General features: G+C 39.1%; 1 protein-coding gene across 7 annotated transcripts in view; it reads right to left on the bottom strand.

The window, feature by feature from the left end:
- DENND5B (DENN domain containing 5B) overlaps window positions 1-18636 on the bottom strand; it is a 208206-nt gene that overhangs the window by 126474 nt on the left and 63096 nt on the right. The gene's annotated exons all lie outside the window — the stretch shown is intronic.

Below are 18636 nucleotides of genomic sequence, written 5' to 3'. Positions count from 1 at the left end.
CAAGACTCTTTCTCAAAATAAATACATAAAAATAATTTTTAAAAAAGTTTGGTTGTTTTAAGTGGCTAAATTTTGAGATGGTTTATTATGCAACAATAAATAACTGGAAAAAATAGTGAACAAAATATCCAAAAAAATCCTTGCTCTCACAGTTTACATTCTAAGAGGAGGGAGATAATAAGTATAATAAATTATATAGTATGTTGGAAGATGAAAGGTGCAATGGAAAGTTAAAAAAGAATAAAGTGAGGAAAGCCAGCAGTACACACACAAGTTGCAGTATTAAGTAGGATGATCAAGTTGGCCCTCATTGAGAAGGTGATGTTTGAGCAAACTTGAAGGAGACAGAGAATTAATCTTACCTCCTTGGGAAAATCAACGTGAACTAAGATACCAGTGTCACAAATTCAGTCCCTGCCAACTAAGTCCAGATTCCTTAGATGGCATTTGAGGACCACCATGATCTAGCTGGACCTACTTTTCCAGCTTTAGTTTCTGAGGCTCCTGCACTTGAGCCACGCCAAATGACGTGCAGTTCCCTTTTAAGTACGATATCTTATGGGTCCTTGCTAGACTTCGTGTGTCTGAAACAACTTTTCCCCTGTAATAATTTTCTATTGCCTCAAGTTATTATGACAAATTTAGCAGCTTAACACACCCACATTTATTATTTCACATTTTCCATGAGCCAGAAGTCTGGCACAGCATAGCTCAGCTGATTCCTTTACTCCAAGTCTGACAATACTGAAACCATCCTGTTGACAGGGCTGCATTCCTTTCTGGAGGCTCTGAAGAAGAATCCACTTTCTTTATTCTTATTCTTTGAGACGGAGTCTCCCTCTGTCACCCAGGCTGGAGTGCAATGGCACAATCTTAGTTCACTGCAACCTTTGCCTCCGGGGTTCAAGCAATTCTCCTGCCTCAGCCTCCCGGGTAGCTAGGACCACAGGTGCCCGCCACCACACCTGGCTAAAGAATCCATTTTCAAGCACACTGAGGTTATTGCTGGAATTCAGTTCCTTATGGTTGTAGAGCTAAGGTCCCCGTTTCCTTGCAAGCTGTCAGCCAGCTGCCCTTAGCACCTAAGATCTCTCTTTGGTCCTTGTATGTGGCACCCAACATCTCAAATCAGACCATCTTGCACTTGAAATCTCTCTAATTTCTTCTCTCTTCTGCAGCAGCTGAGATTTTCTGCTTTTAAGGACTCGTGATTATACTGGACACACCTGGATAATTCAAGCAACTCTCCCTATTTTAGGGTCAGCTAATTAGTCACCTTAATTAAATCTGTAAAATTCCTTAACAGCAGAACCTAGACTGCTCTTTAACTGAATACCCAGAAGACAATGTTTGGGAATATTTTAAAAATTCTGCCTACCACACCCCTCCTTCCATGTCTGCCTATTAGGCTCCTACACATCTTTAAGAATTCTACTCAGGGCTGGGTGTGGTGGCTCATGCCTGTAATCCTAACATTTTGGGAGGTCAAGGCGGGGGAAATAACTTGAGCCCAGGAGTTTGAGACCAGCCTGGCCAACACAGTGAGACCCCATCTCTGCAAAAAAATTTTTTTAAAAAAATTAGCCAGGCATGGTGGCATGCACCTGTAGTCCCAGCTACTCAGGAGGCTGAGGCAGGAGGATCTCTTGAGCCCTGGAGTTCCAGACTGCAATGAGCTGTGACTGCACCACTGTACTCCAGCCTGGGTGTCAGAGGGAGACCCTGTCTCAAAAAAAAAAAAAGATTCTATTCAGAAGAGACCTCCTGGGGAAACCTTTCTTGACCTGTCCAGAAGAGAGGAGTTTCTTCCATAACACTACAAAATCTACAAATTAGAACATATTTTTATGGTCCAATATTTTAAAAATTCCATAGCTTAATTTTTAAATGAACCACTATCAAACACTGTACTAAACAAATATTAATTGATGTGTTAAAATAAAATTTTTTCTCAACAGTAAGGTTCAAGATAAAGCATTTATCTTCCTTTCTTGGTTATCTTAATAATATGTGAATATGATGTCTTTTTTTTTTTTTTTACGGAGATAGCACTGTGAAGTTCTTGGAACTTTGTTCTCATAATTGCTATGGCATATTGTTGTCTGCTTACCATATTACATTAACACTGTTAAATTATATCTTCCCCTTTATAAATTAAGCTCTTCAACACATTATTCACCCTTATATCCTCAACACCTACTTAATATTGTGCCTGGCAATAAAAATGTTTGTTGAGTAAATGGATAGATGAATAAAAACTGTACTCTTAGGTCTGAATTATATGCTCCAAAATTTTTAAAACACTTATTTAAAATATTGGTAGCTTTGAAAATGATTCATTTCAAAGCCTTGACTATATATAAACTAAAATATAATTTAAGAAATAAAAACATCCCCTCCACTGCCCTTTTTTTTTTTTTTTTTTTTTTTTTTGTGACGGAGTCTCGCTCTGTTGCCTAGGTTGGAGTGCAGTGCTCGGCTCACTGCAACCTCTGCCTCCTGGGTTCAAGCGATTCTCCTACCTCAGCCTCCTGAGTAGCTGGGATTACAGGCACGTGCCACCATGCCTGGCTAATTTTTGTATTTTTAGTAGAGACGGGGTTTCACCATGTTAATCAGGCTGGTCTCGAACTCCTGATCTTGTGATCTGCCCGCCTCGGCCTCCTAAAGTGTTGGGATTACAGGCGTGAGTCACCACACCAGCCTCCACTGCACTTTTCTTTGACGTAGAGTCTTGCTCTGTGACCCGGGTTGGCATGTGGTGGTACAACTACGGTTCACTGTAGCTTGGACCTCATGGGCTTGTCAAGCGACCCTCCCACCTCAGCCTCCAGAGTAGCTGGGACTACACATACACACCACCACACCCCTGGCTAATTTTTTTTTTTTTTTTAAATTTTTAGTAGAGATAAGGTCTTGCTATGTTGCTCAGGCTGGTCTCAAACTCCTGGGCTCAAGGGATCCTCCCACCTTGGCCTCTCAAAGTGCTGGGATTAGAGGCATGAGCCACTGCACTCAGCCTATTTTCTTTAGAACATTGTATTCCTTTAATAATTTGTGTTGGTTTGTAAATTAAAATTTGATACCTACCTTATTTCAAACATAGGGATATTATTATTGTACTGTATATCCATCATGGTGTCACATAATCAAAATTTTATTAACCTTTGCTTTGAATCCTAGATTTCATGGTTATCTTTTTTCTTCAGCTTTGCATTGGTCAAACTCATTTCATTGTTTTAAGAAACTTTTTAAAAAGTAAATTTAATTTTTAGAATGGTTTTAGATTTACAGAAAAACAGGGAAAATAGTAAAGTTTCCACATACCCTAAAACCAGTTTCTCCTAATAGTAACATCTTACATTAGTACATTTATTAAAATTAATGACCAGTATTTGGTACATTATTAGCAAAAGTCTAAACTTTATCTAGATTTTCTGAGTTTTTACCTAAGATCCTTTTTGTGTTCAAGAATCTCACCCAAAATACCACATTACATTTAGCAGTCAAGCCTCCCTAAGTTCCTCTTGGCTGTGACAGTTTCTCAGATTTTCCTTTTTTCAGATGACCTTAATAGTTTTGAGTAGTATTGGTCAGGTATTTTGTAGAAGGTCCCTCAACTGGGATTTGTCTGATGTTTTTCTCATGATTACACTGAGTTTATAGGTTTGGGGAAGATCACACAGGTAAAGTGCCATTTTCATCACTTAATATCAATGATTCATACTGTCAATATGACATCACAGTTGATGTTAACCTTGATCACTTGGCTAAGATAGTGTTTTTCAGGCTTCTCCACAGAAAAGTTCTTTTTTCTCTCCTTTTCTATATTGCAATCTTCAGATGGAAATCACTCTACCCAACCCACATTTTAGAAATAGAGAGTTGTACTTCGCCTCTTGAGGGTAAAGTACGTATCTACCTCTATCATTTGGAATTCTTCTGTAAGGCAGATTTATCTCTTCTCCCCCATTTACTAATTTATCTGATCATTTATTTACATCAGTATGGACTCATGCATATTTATTTTATATCTTGAGTCATGACAGACTTATTTTTCTGCTCAGTGTGTTCCAGTTTGGGCCATTTACAACTCTTTTATTTGGCTCCTATGCCCATTTGATGCACCCCCATCTATGTGTTGTGTGGCTTCTTTGTTCTGTTTTGGGTTTTTGAGCACTTCCTTAATTGCCAGCAGTATAAGGCTCATATTTCTTGCCCCATTTCTAGAAATCAGACATTTCTCCAAGGACCCCCTGCTCCTTTAATTGGAAAATGGTATTAGAAATGAAGATCTCTGGGGTGTCATTGCTTGTAAGTCCCTCAGATAACATTTTTTTTTTTTTTTAAGAGACAGGGTTTCACTCTGTCACCCAGGCTGGAATGCAGTAGCACAATCATTGTTCATGGTAACCTTGAACTCCTGGGCTCAATCAATCCTCCTGCCTCAGTCTCCCAAGTAGCTAGGATTATAGGAATGTGCCACCACACCTGGCTAATCTTCTTTAAAATTTTTTGTAGAGGGAGACAGGGTGTCACTATGTTGCCCAAGCTGGTCTCAAACTCCTGAGCTCAAGCAATCCTCCCACCTCAGCCTCACAAAGTGCTGTGATTACAGGTATGAGCCACTACACAAAGCCAGGATAACTTATTTTTACTTCTTACCTAAATACTCAGAAATAGGGGAAGGTTGGTAATACCAGTTTATAAATAAAATGTTTAAATCTTTTATAACAATAAGAGCAACACGCTGTATCATATAGTCAAGGTTTGTAGTAGGCTATGCTACCTAGTTTTATATAAGTACACTCTATGATGTTTGCACAATAACAAAACCTCTTAATAGTGATTTTCTCAGAATGTATCCTCATCATTAGGCATATGAGAATAAACGAATAATTATGAACATGGGCTAGTTGAAAGAACACAGGAATACTACTGACTTTGTGTAAAGATTTTTACCTTGTTTGTACAAATTCTACAATAATGGTTTTGTAGGACTATGAAGGTTATTTAATAAAAATTTAAGGCTGGGCATAGTGGCTCACGCCTGTAATCACAACACTGTGGGAGGCCAAGGTGGGTGGATCACTTGACTTTAGGAGTTTGAGACCAGCCTGGCCAACATGGTAAAAACCCATCTCTACTAAAAATACAAAAAATATGCCAGGTGTGGTGGTGCATGCCTGTAATCCCAGCTACTCGGGAGGCTAGGGCAGGAGAATCACTTGAATCTGATTCAGGGAGGCAGAGGTTGCAGTGAGCTGAGACTGCACCACTGCACTCCATCTGGGTGACAAAGTGAGACTCCGTCTCAAAAAAAAAAAAAAAATTAAGATTTGTGACACTGGGTGCAGTGGCTCACGCCTGTAATCCCAACACTTTGGGAGGCTGAAGCAGGAGAATCACTTTGGACCAGCCTGGGCAACATATCAAGACCTTTTTCTCTACAAAAAAAAATTTTTTTTTAATTAGTCAGGCATGGTGGTGCACACCTGCAGTCCTAGCTACTCAAGAGACTGAAGTGAAAGGATTACTTGAGCACAGAAGTTCAAGGCTGCAGTCAGCTCTGATAGTGCCACTGTACTGCAGCCTGGGCAACAGAGTGAGACCCTGTCTCTAAAAAGAAAACAGAAGGTAAGACTTGCGATTATAAGCCGAGTGTGGTGGTGCATGTCTGCAGTCCGAGCTATTTGGGATGCTGAGGTGGGAGGATCACATGAGCCCATAAGTTCAAGGCTGCAGGGAGCTATGATTGTGCCACTGCACTTCAGCTTGGGTGACAGAGTGAGACCCCATCTCTAAATATATACACATACATTTTTTAAAATTGCGATTATAATTATACTGAAATTGTAAGTTTAAATTATCATTATTATTATTATTGTAACAGTATTGGATTCTTTCACAGTATGATATAGAAATAGATGAGAAATAACCAGGGAAACTACATTATTAATTTTGTACTTCTGTAAGACCATTCCACATACTTATAGTTTTGCAGATATACTTACATGGTGGGTAAATTTTATTGCCATAAATGTTTATTAAGTTGTACTTCTGTGAGAGACTACAGTATGTCAATTCCTTTCAGGATGAGTTCTAAACAACTTCCCATTTTGTATGAAGGAATGAATTAAAAAAGGAATAAACTTGAACTCTGTTCAATTATATACAATTAATCAGTAGAAAAACTGTTACATAGATATGCTTTTTACACTAAGATTAAACTCATCTATTCACTAGTAACACAATACTACTGGTATAAATAGACTACTCAAAATTCTGTACTGCCAACCAACAAATATATTGAGCCTTGCTACAAGCTTAGCCAAGCACATTAGGAATATAGAAAATTTATCAGTAATGGTTCTTCCCTCAGCATTTATAGAAGAAATTCTTGAAAACGCAAAAATTCAACCGTTAGAGACAATTATAGCACAATAGAGAGGCTTTAGAGCATATCTTAAAATAATTTAAATATATGCATTAAAAGCTACTCTTTCAGAAAAAAGTGATTACACTTATCTTGCACGTAGATGTATGGGTATGAAAACTAGGTTGCCCCTTGTTTATTGGGCAGAACTTGCTCCTTTTGATAATTACTAAAGTATGTCATTTATTTATATTCATTTTCTCTAATGATGTACAGCATATTCTCTGTGTTAGTGTATCTCGCACCTAAACAAATTAAGCATGGGTGGGCACGGTGGCTCGCGTCTGTTAGCTCTTTGGGAGGCTAAGGTGGGCAGATCACTTGAGCCCACGAGTCTGAGACCAGCCTGGGCAACATGGCAAAACCTTGTCTCCACAAAAAATATAAAAATTAGACACGTGTGGTGGTGCGCACCTATAGTCCCAGACAGCTACTTGGGAGGTTGAACTGGATCACCTGAGTCTGGGGATGGTGAGGTTGCAGTGAGCTGTGATCATGCCACTCCTCTCTAGCCTGGACAATAAGAGTGAGACCCTGTCTCAAAAAAAAAAAAAAGTTAACCCCAAGCCATGAAGAAACCTTGGCCCATTATTTATTTTTTCCATTTCTTCATCACATTTGAGCTTTCATCATTGATGCTAGCAGTCATTTTTCTGTTCTTTGGTTGCAAAACAATATACGATTTATGTGCTCCTTCAAGACTGATATAATATCTGACTGCCATTAACACCTACCTTTTCAAGAGCTGACCATCTGATCTATATATTATTTAAGTTCTTTCCTTTGTTTCTTGGGCTGCTCAACTTTAATGCAATTTATTTTCCTGTCTGTAATTTTAAAAAATTTCAGGCTGGGCCCTGTGGCTCACACCTTCTAATCCCAGCACTTTGGGAGGCTGAGGTGGGAGGGCTGCTTGAGTCCAGGATGTTGAGGCTGCAGTGAGCCCTGATCGTGCCACTGCACTCCAGCCTGGGCAACAGAGTGAGACCCTATCTCAAAAAAATTGAAAAGAAGAAATTCGAGCATATAGAGAAGTAAAACAGAAATAATTAACACTGTGTGTAGATACCTTCCTCCTGAATTCAACAAATGTTAACACTTTGCTATATTCATTTAACAACTTTTTAAAACAGAAATATGAATCTTAAATTCGGCTGGGGGAAAAAAAAACAGAAATAAAACTTTAGATAAATGAAAATTCCCTCAGCTGGAGCTCAGAACATCAGCCTCCATTTTGCACATCCATATCTTTCAGGACTGTTTCCTACATGTATAAACTACCCCACTACAACCCACGGTGATTCCTTTTTTCTCTAAGCCCTACCCACTTGATTATCTAATATAGGCAAATGTTTGTTTTGTTTTGTTTTTCTGTGAGAATGTCCTCTATCCTGCGCTTAAAGCGGACTATGAGTAGTTAGCACCCTGTATCACACCCAGCTCTATGCCCTAATTCTGTATTGGCTGTTTGCTGCCTTTGTCTTGAGACTTAAGGTGAAAACCATCTTAGCTGAGGTGAAGGGCAGTGAAAGTATAGCACAGTACTGAATGAGAAGTGCATAGAAATATGAATTGATAAAAGAAATGATCTCTCCATAACTATACAAGCTTCAGTTAAATTAACAGCTGTAGCCTTAGTTTTACTAATGATTGTATTTGGACGTTAGTCTGTGAAAGAATTCACCTCCCATAGGAACAATGTTATAAGATGATTAAGTCTCCTGATTTCCCAGCCCTAAACTAGTAGGGGTGCTTTTAATGATCCAAGACTGGGATCTGCGAAGGTCAGGGAGGAGAAAGTGACAGAGATCAAGTTCAGAAGTCCTTGAATCCAGAGTTGATGAAGGGCTGGGAAGTGAAGCACAGGGGTTCTGGGAGTCTAAGAAGTCAAATGACACTTTGGGGATCATCAAACACTATGAAGTTTATCCTTTACTGTGCCTTTCTGCCTCACACTAACCCTTCCTATAACTTGTTACCTGCAGCTATGTACTCTTGCCTTTGCAGGTGGATGAGAAAGTGGGGGCTCCTTCCCTCAACTCAGCCTTGCATTGCTGGAATAAAAAGCCTGAGTTCCCAAAGGTAGATCTGTGGGCAGTCTCTGCAATGGGAGCAGTGCAAAGTGGAGAGGCAGGGAAAGAGCTTTATAAACTGAAGCTCTGGAAGTCAGAAACCTCTCACATTCAGCTTCTCTGATTATACAGCTCATCTTTCCTCCTCAACTAGACTGGATGTCCCACTATCAGAGACTATGAACACATAAAACTTGATTCAAATATTTTAAGAAATAACACTACACAAACAAATAATTCAAAAAATGTTAGACTTGAATTATCTTTAAGAGCCTGAGCAGTCCCTCTCCCTCTCTCATTGTTTACATTAGGAGAACACAGATGCTCAGCTAACATGGTTTGCCTAAGGTGAGAATTAAAGACAGAGCTGAGGCTTGAATTAAGAGTCTCCAGAAACCCAGTCTCAAAGACAGTGTCTTCCTCTATTAAATGTCCATCTCTGTACCCTTGTGCCAGGACCAGGGCTAAGCATGAGGCACATACTCAATAAAAATGGGCCAACAGACTTTTCTAAATGTAATCTGTGAGCTTTGAGGCACTATTCAAATATACCTTTTTTTTTTTTTACTAAGATAGTTAGCAAGCAAATATCTTCAAGCAGCTTTTAATCAAGCTTTTAGTACTGTATATTACCTTCCCTTCTCAAACTAACTTAAAATCACCTTAATTCCACACTCACTGCATCATACTCAAAAGCATGGCTAATTTTCTGGGTTTTTTAAATCTTTTTTTTTTTTGCCTCATGCTGTGCTAATTTAACCTCATCTTGGTAAATAAGAAAATGGTCCTAGTTTGACAGACTCTAGCTGCAGCAACTGCAGCTGGCCTATATGCAAACCAATTTTGTTCATTCTTTATCCTGGCAGGGAGCCCTGCCCTAGAATTGTTTTAGGACTAATCAGCATTAAACCTGCGTCAGAAATGTTGCTGAAAGCAGCCCTAGAGCAAGACCACAGCAACAAAGCTCTTCAGAAAAGGGATGACAAATGCAGCAGCTGTGTAAAAATCTATGGGAAGACTTTTGTTCATGAGAGTAAAAGTGGGGCCTAGCTTCTTTTCTGTGCTTTGGCACTTATCCTGTGGAAATGACTTCGAAAGGAGATATAGAAGACAAACGATGCACCAAATTTGCTCTATTTCTTTCTTTCTGGGTGCTTGGTGATTAGCCAGAAAATGTTACTAACTTCAGATGGTAGCAAATGGTAAAGAAATTAGATTTGCATCCTTTGCTACTCTCTGAAGTTGAAAACACTGCATGACTTGTCTTTTTGAAAACACTGCATGACTTGTGAGTTAGCATGATTTTCTATAGGATGAACCTGAGGTACAAGAAACAGATGTGCATAACGACACCTTGAGTAGATATAAACAACTCTGTCTAAAAACTTTGTTAATGGATAAATTCCTTAACAACAAATGATTAAATATTGGAGTGGTTTTCTTTCTACTCATCTGCTGGATTCAGTCTATACCTTTCAGTGTATCGCATTCATTTTACATTAGAATTTGAATGTATTAGCAATCTAATACATTGTTAGTAACTTTCACAAGTACTCACAAAAGAAGGCCATTAGGCTTCCCTAAATGCCACCAGATCTGTGGGGCTCACACAGAAGTCAAAAAAGGACAGTCCATTTTTGTCTGATCACTGTAGTTCTTGAACATATGGTTGCTTTCTGTGTCTGCTCACTTAACTCTCATTAAATGACTAGTAAATCAGTAACTGCAACAGATAAGCATGCTTCAGAATGTTTTTTTATAACAGCTTTATTGAGCTATATTGCACATACCCTTACACTCACCCTTTTAAAGTATACAATTCAGTGGTTTTAGTATATTTATAGAGTTGTGTGAGCATCACTACTATCTAATTTTAGAACATTTTCATCACCCCAAAAAGAAACCCCGCACCTCACCTTAGCAGAGAGACTTTTTGATATGGTAGCCATCCCTGTTTGCTAGGTGTGTTTGTTACCTGTTCAGGCATTTCTTGGCCTGTGTCAACTGGAACATGGCAAAAAAATTTTATAGTGTTTAGGCAATAAATGAAAACCCTCATAAAATGTGTTTCAAATAAGCTTTTTCTCTAGTCCAATCCTATCCATGTACCAGCTTGGAGACTTTCATTCTAAGAAATAATTTATTTGCAGAAGAGTTAATAAACACTACCCAACTTACAGATATCAAAATGAATTGTGATAACATCTACAAAAATCAGTTTCCTGCAGATATTCTGCGTTGAAGTTCTTACTAATCAACTATAGGGTGCTATAGAACTTTTTAACCTTGTTTCCAAAATATGGGAAGACAATTTTGCATTATTGCAGTTTCCAGGCACTTATAATGAATTAAAATGAAACAGCTGTTAATCATATGCAGCAAATCTCTAGCTAGTATAGAAGTTAGGCACACCTAGCATAGAAACTAGGCAGATAATGGAAGTGAAATAAACTTAGTAAGCAAAGAAAGTAATAGAAAGATAATGTGAGCCATATATATAATTTAAATTTTTCTAGTAGCTACTTTTTTTTTTTTTTTTTTTTTTGAGAAAGAGTCTCACTCTGTCATCCAGGCTGGAGTACAGTGGTGTGATCTCAGCTCACTGCAACCTCCACCTCCTGGGTTCAAGCGATTCTCCTGCCTCAGCCTCCCGACTAGCTGGGACTACAGGTGTGTGCCACCATGCCCAGCTAATTTTTGGTATTTTTAATAGAGACAGGGTTTCACTGTGTTAGTCAGGATGGTCTCGATCTCCTGACCTCATGATCCACACACCTCAGCCTCCCAAAGTGCTGGGATTACAGGGGCAGCTACATTTTAAAAATAGTTAAAAACAACAACAACAACAACAACAACAAAAACAGGAAAAATTCATCATGACAATAAATTTTACTTCTTGTATCCAAAATATTGCTCCAACATGTAATAAATATACAAAAATGTTAGTGAGATATTAAATCTTTGAAATCCAGTGAGTATTTTACATCTACAGCTCATTTCATTTTGAACTAGTCAAGTTTCAAATACTCAAGTCACATGTGGCTAAGTGGCTCCCATATCAAGCAGCACAGCCTTAGATCATTAAAGTTGGTCTTTTTTTTTTTTTTTTTTTTCATTTCATCATAAGGGATTGCCTGGCTATAAGGATGCCAAAGGAAATAATGCTAATTGAATAAAATAGGCGTCAAAAACAATAGAAAAGGTTATATCAATGTTATATATAGTAAGTTCAGAGATAAGGCATTAGAATTCCACTGTACATTCTGTGGGGTGTGCAGATATCAGACATTCACTTTAGTACAAAAAAACTTTTTTTTTTTTTTTAATATTTAGAGACAGGGTCTCACTATGTTGCTCTGGCTGCACTCGAACTCCCGGGTTCAAGTGATCCACCTGCCTCAGCCTCCAGAACAGCTTGGGAATACAGGCACACACCACTGCACCTGGCTATTCTACCAATACTTATTTTTGTAGACTGAACTGTACAGGGTTAAGTAAAATTATAATGAGAAAATTGCTGATTGTATTTCAATTAAGTTTAAGAAACAGTTTCATTTTTGTTAGTCTGTCCTATACAAGATGCCTACATAAAACAGAAATGTGTGTGGGTTTTTTCAGTGGCTTTTCTACTCCTGTATATCTAGCGTCAACAAAGACCACCACCATCCATCCAAACCATTAAACCAAGGAATGATTCTTGCTTCCTCTTGCTTCCCCTAGCCATTTAAGTAACTTCCTGTAATGCTAAGTTCCTTTCCATCCCCATGCCTTAGTTTAGGTACACTTCATCTCTTGTCCAGACTACTTCAGTAGCCTCCTACCTGGCCTCCCTATCAACCAGACTCCATACTATTGCCAAAATCATCTTCTTAATATGCTAATCTGATCATTATAATCCCCTGCATAAAATCTTTCAGTGGCTCTTTATGACTGGATAAAAATTCCTTAGCTTGTAATACAAATTTATATTTGGCCCTTGGCTACCCTCTTCAATTCTATTTACTACCCTTCCTCTTCTCTCTCATGTTAGCTATAGTAAATTATTTGCTGTCATATCCTCACCCCTTTCTGCTTTTACAAATGTTTTCCCTCAGTTTAAGACATCCCCCACTCAATCCTTGCCCACTCAGCAAACATCTGCTCCTGGTGCAGAGTTACATTCTCAGTGAAAATTTCCCCATCTCCCACGAGGGAGAGTTAGATAAACACCTCTAAACGCTGATTTACAGCATCTATCACATTGTGCAGTAGAAAAGGCTAAGCTGAGAGTCAATTACCTTTGGAAACTTCTTAGGAAAGCATGGCCATATCAGGAACTAAAATTTGCTGTACTCTGCAGTCCTAAATTCATGTACCTCCCTTTGAAAGCTGGGCTGATCCCAATTTCATAGGTGAGGTAAATATCAAAGAGGTTCTAACTAGTTCAAAATTTTAAAACTATTAAAATTGCTATTATTATTTTGAGACAAGGTCTGGCTCTATTACCCTGGCTGAAGAGCAGTGGCACGATCTAGCTCACTGCAACCTCTGCCTCCTGGGCTCAAGCCATCCTCCCCAGTTCACGCTCCCAAGTAGTTGGGACTACAGGCACACACCACCATGCCCGGCTAATTTTGTATTTTTTGTCGGGATGAGGTTTCACCACGTTACCCTGGCTGGTCTCGTTACTTGTGAGCTCAAGCGACACACCTGCCCTGGCCTCACCCTGGGATTACAGGTGAGCGACTGCACACGGCCTTTTTTAACCTTTAACTCTCCAATAACTTACTGCATTTGTTCAGTTCTTACCTGATCCCTGTAAAGTATCCATGACAAAAACATCTAAATACCTTTCCTTTTTTAGGCAGGAGGGAGTGGGGCTTATATGCAGGCTTTGACTTCCAGTTTTATTGAGGGTGGCTTCATCCCTTAGAACAACTTTTGTGTTGTTTTCAGACCTAGAGTGGGGCTGTGAAACTCCCAAGTCTTGGGTTATAGGGGACCAATATGGGAGATTCCCTGAGGATGTTAGCATTCCCAGAATAGGAGGGAAGGTGAGATAAATGTGCCTTTTTTTCTTTTTTTTTTTTTTTTTAAAGAAAAAGCCTCATTCTGTCGCCCAGGCTGGAGTGGAGTGGCGTGATCTTGGCTCACTGCAGCCTCCGCCTCCCAGGTTCAAGCGATCATCCCACCCGAACCTCCCAAGAAACTGAGATTACCGGCATGCACCACCACACCTGCCTGGCTAATTTTTGTATTTTTAGTAGAGATGGGGGTTTGCCATGTTGGCCAGGCTGGTCTCAAACTGCTGGCCTCAAGTCATCCGCCTGCCTTGGCCTTCCAAAGTGTTGGGATTACAGGTGTGAGCCACCACACCTGGCCTATTCTTGCAATTTTGGAAGATTTAGGGGGCTGGCAGGAGACAAGACTGAGATTGTTTAGGCCATCCTGTTGCTGACACAATCCTGGCACTTAAGCGGGAATGCAGTGGCCTAAGTGTAAGGCAACATATCTCTCACACCATTTCACCAAAACAAAACAAAAAACACTTCTGAGTGAATGTCTGGCCATCTTATTAATCTGTTTTGACATTATCCTAAAAATATGCTTTTCCTCAAAAAAAAAAAAAAAAGTTGTACAACACTGTGAATGTATTAAATGCCATTAAATTGTACACTTCAGAATGGTTAACTTTATGTTATATAAATTTTGCCCCAATTTTTAAAAATGGAAAAAAGAGTATATGACAAGAAAGATAACTACAGGATTACCAAAGCCATTATATTTTCCCTCATTTGTATGTACATGACACACTGGTTCTATAATGTTTCCCAAGAATAGATCTCGAATCCTAAGACTGCTGTGATGGGGCTCTGAGAGAAGAGATTATAATGTCAGAATACTTAGCTCCTAGGTGTGATTAAGCTTATTTTGTTCATCACTAAAGTGGTATCATAGCATTCTTTCTACCATATTAAAGTAAATGAATCCTAATTAACATCTGTAATAGCTCAGTGGGCCTCTTTGTCTTTTAAGTGAAAACTACTGAGCCCTTTTTTTTTTTTTTTTTTTTGGATCATGTCATAGAAACATTGGTGGCACAATCCAAGTGGTGAGGAATCAATTAATGCATGGAATAAAAAAAGAGCTGAAAAGACAGTAGTAAACATAGGGCTAATTTATGAATTATATTTTTAATGAAATTACCTTTTATTAGGAAACTCTAAGAGGTCTATTTCTCTCCTTTTCAATTTGGGCTTGCCTTGTGACCAGCAGAATATGGCAGAAATGTCACTGTGACAGTCCTAGGTTCAGCCCTTAAGAGAGTCCTGGCAGCTCCTGTTGTTTCTATCTTAGAATTCATTTAAGAAGCCTGGTTGGGACGGGCACGGTGGCTCACACCTGTAATCCCAGCACTTTGGAAGGCTGAGGTGGGCAAATCACCTGAGGTCAGGAGTTCCAGACCAGCCTGGCCAACATGGTGAAACCCTGCCTCTACTAAAAATACAAAAATTAGCCGGGCATGATGGCATGTGCCTGTAATCCCAGCTACTTGGGAGGCTGAGGGAGGAGAATCACTTGAACCTGGAAGGCAGGGGTTGCAGTGACCCGAGACTGCACCATTGCACTCCAGCCTCGGTGATAGAGCCATGATACTCTGTGACATTTACAAAAGAAGGAATATCCTTGAAATTTAAGAAAAAATAAAAACCAAAAACAAAGAAAAAGAAAAAAAAGAAATTTGAGCAAGGTAAGCTTAGGATAAGCAGAGGACAGTGTGACTTGACACATCAACTTAGAGACCCAGTTTTCTATAGTCCTCTCTTAACTCCTATCATCTGAGAGCCCTACTCTCTTTTACTGATTCTCTCACCATTTCTCAGGCCTTTGTCCCTGTTCTCTTGCTCCCTTCCACTCCCCTTTCTTCATCTACTAAAATGATACACCTCAAGAGAACACACACAAATGACCAATAGGTACATGAAAAGATGCAACATCATTAGTCATTAGGGAAATACAAATCGAAACCACAGTGAGATACCACTTCACACCCACTTGCATGACCAAAATAGAAAAGACAGACATTAACACATGTTGGCTTAGATGTAAAGAAATTGGAACCCTCATCCATTGCTGGTGGAAATGTAAAATAATAACTGCTTTGAAAAAGTCTGCTAATTCTCCAAGTGGTTAAACATAGTATATACCCAACATTAATAAAAACATGTCTGTCCATGCAAAAATCTGAATGTTCATAGCAGCATTATTCATAATAGCCCAAAAGTAGAAACAACCTAAATTTCCATCAACTGATGAATGAAAAACTAAAATATACTTCTATAAAATAGAATATCTGGCCATAAATAGGAATGTAGTACTGATGGGTGCTACAATGTGGATGAATCTTGAAAATATGCAAAGTGAAAGATGTCAGACACATACTGTACAATTCTATTTATACGAAATACCAGAATAGGCAAATTTACAGACATATAAAGAATATGTGTTGCCAGGAGCTGAGTGAAGGGGAGAATGGGGAGTGAACACAGGTATGGGGTTTCTTTTGTGGCTGATGAAGGTGTTCTAAAATTTATTGTGGACTGGTTGCGCAACTCTGTGAATATATGCATAGCAATTGAATTGTTTGCTTTAAATGGTGCATTTGATATGTATACGTTAATAATATCTCAAAAAAGCCATTTAAAAAAATTCTATGAGGTCAGGCACGGTGGCTCACACTATAATCCCAGCACTTTGGGAGGCTGAGATGGGTGGATTGGCTTGAGCTGAGGAGCTCATGACCAGCCTGGGCAGCATGGAGAAACCCCTTCTCTACAGAAAAATATAAAAATTAGCCAGGTGTGGTAGCAAGCGCCTGTGGTCCCAGCTACTCCAGAGGCTGAGGTGGGAGAATCGCTTAAGCCCAGGAGGCAGAGGCTGCAGTGAGCTGAGATTGCACCATTGCACTCCAGTCTGGGCAGTGGAAGTGAAACCCTGTCTCGAATAAATTTTTTTAAAAATTCTATTAATACTTTAAGGGCAAGTTTAAATGTGATCTTCTCCCTATTTCTCACCTCACCCAGTTAACATTAATAATTTCCTCTGTGCTATCAAACCAGTTGTTATTACAGTCTGTTAGTTATATATTACCTATATTAGAACCCAGGCTAGTAAAAAACTTACTCAAATTTCTTTACATCCCCCTTCACAAGGAGGAATTCGATACAGTTCATTACACAGGGTAGGTACCTAACACGTCTTTACTACAGAAATAATTACATTTACCCATTAAAATGTCACAAACAGTTAATGGTTATGCTAGGATTCACCTCTTCAAATGACAACATGAAAGGATTGGGAAGCTCTGATGGCAGAAGAGAAGACACTAGATAAACTCTGCATTTGACCCAGAAAACATGTCAAATCCTATGATCTTGTCTAAAGTTCAACAATGCCCTGTGGCTATATATTCTAGTGCTCCTAAGTTTTACAACCTTTCTTTCCTTTAGAAATATTCACATGATGTGAATGCTGAGGCATAAATAAATAAAACAAATATTCACTTGAGCAAATAATCCACAAGAATCCTTTAAGAAGTAGTCTCTGCACAGATTAGGGGAGACTAAAGAGACATAACTAAATGCAATGTGGTATCCTGGATTGGACAGTGGAACAGAAAAAGAGTATTAGTGGAAAAATTCGTGAAATCCAAATGAAGCCTGGAGTTTAGTTAATAGTATTATTCCAATGTTAATTTCTTAGTTTTGATCAATGTACCATGGTTATGTGAAATGTTAACATTTGGAGAAACTGGGTGAAGGGTAAACAGGAATTCTACACTGTCTTTGGAACTCTTCCGCAAATCCAAAGTTATTTCAAAATACAGTTGTGACTCTACTGTGAATTAAGGCAAAGAAGGATATATTAATCTAAAGTATTTTCATATTCATCCATTCAACAAATTATTTTGTGCCTGCTATGAACATAACATCCTGGGATGACTCTGGGAACAAAACAAAGATTCCTGCCACCATGGTGCTTATAGTTCAGTAGGGAAAACAGGCAATAAACAATAAACATAATAAATAAGTTACACGGTATGAGAGAGGGTGATATGGAAAAACATGACAGTAAAGCAGCATTGAGGGATCAGCACTGGGAAGCAGGTGGAGAATCACAATTTTAAAAATAGTCATCTGGAAAGGACTCACTGACACAGGGCATTTAGGCAGACATGAAGGAGGTGAGACAGTGAGCCAAAAGATACTTGGGGGGAAGAGCTTTCCAGGCAACCAGGACAGCTAAAGCAAAGATCATAAGACAGGAGCATGCTCAGATTGTCTGGAAAATAGCAAGACAAAAGCAATATAATGAGTGAAGAGGAGAGAAAGCTCCAGAGGTTACGGGCAGCCAGATCATATGAGGGATCTGGCTTTTCCTCTGAACAAATGGGAGGTCACTGGAGACTTTCAAACAGAGGAATGCTGCGCTTTGAAAGAATCACTCCAGGCTGGGCATGGTGGCTCATGCCTATAATCCCAGCACTTTGGGAGGCCGAGGCGGGCGGATCATGAGGTCAGGAGTTCGAGACCAGCCTGGCCAACATGGTGAAACCCTGTCTCTACTAAAAATACAAAAATTAGCTAGGCATGGTGGCCCGCACCTGTAATCCCAGCTACTCAGGAGGCTGAGGCAGGAGAACTGCTTGAACCCGGGAGGCGGAGGTTGCAGTGAGCTGAGATCATGCCACTACACTCTAGCCTGCGTGACAGAGCAAGACTCCATTTGGGAAAAAAAAAAAAATCACTCTGACAGTTGTATTAATAATAGGCTTTATGCAACATCACCTATATGGTATTCTTGGAAAAAATGTTTCATGTGAATCTAATTATGAGGAAACAATCAGGTAATTCCACAATGTGGGATAGTCTGCAAGACAATATGCCTAGACTCTTTAAATTAAAAACAGTCAGTGTCATGAAAAACAAAAAAGGTGAGGGGGATTATTTTAGATTAACAAGGTCATGACAACCGAACACAATGAACAACCTTGACTGAAATCCTAAACAGGAGAATGTATTAATTTCCAATGGCTGCTGTAACAAAAGACCTCAAACGATATGGCTTGAAACTTATTCTTTCACGGTT

Source organism: Gorilla gorilla, chromosome 10, assembly GCF_029281585.2.
Source record: "Gorilla gorilla gorilla isolate KB3781 chromosome 10, NHGRI_mGorGor1-v2.1_pri, whole genome shotgun sequence".
NCBI lineage: Eukaryota > Metazoa > Chordata > Mammalia > Primates > Hominidae > Gorilla > Gorilla gorilla.
The sequence above is the reverse complement of the archived record's forward strand: the minus strand, read 5'-3'. Positions and strand labels throughout refer to the sequence as shown.